Genomic DNA, 468 nt, shown 5'->3' with positions numbered 1-468 from the left:
CACCGTCGAACCGACTCGAGCACCGACCCCCGCTCGTCTCGAATGTCAAACATGGAGGCTCTGGTCCTGCGAGCACCAGTAATAATCACCGCTTCTGCCGTGGCTCCAGTGGAGGATTAATACAAGGGCCCGGGCCCACAGCGGCAAAATTTCAGCAGCTCCTCTCGCGACGCGGCCGTCCATAACCGAATCGAGCAACGCGATTGGTCGAATCCTTACATGTTACGTTATGTCTTACGGAATTTTGTCTGTGATCGGCTTTAGGTGGTCATCAAAGATCGGTGCCCTCTGAGAAAGTGGACATGAACTACAAGTCAATGTGCATTTTCTCAGAGATAATGTGCACGATTTTCGGTTATGTTGCGTGCTATGTGCAGGAAATGTCGGTACGTTACAGTTATATGAGAGCGATCGAGAAGATAAGAACGAGCGAGACAGTAATATCGAGTTCTTCTCATATGTGTTGTT

This window comes from Ooceraea biroi, chromosome 12 (assembly GCF_003672135.1).
Source record: "Ooceraea biroi isolate clonal line C1 chromosome 12, Obir_v5.4, whole genome shotgun sequence".
In the NCBI taxonomy this organism is placed as follows: domain Eukaryota; kingdom Metazoa; phylum Arthropoda; class Insecta; order Hymenoptera; family Formicidae; genus Ooceraea; species Ooceraea biroi.
Note: the sequence above shows the minus strand (reverse complement) of the source record.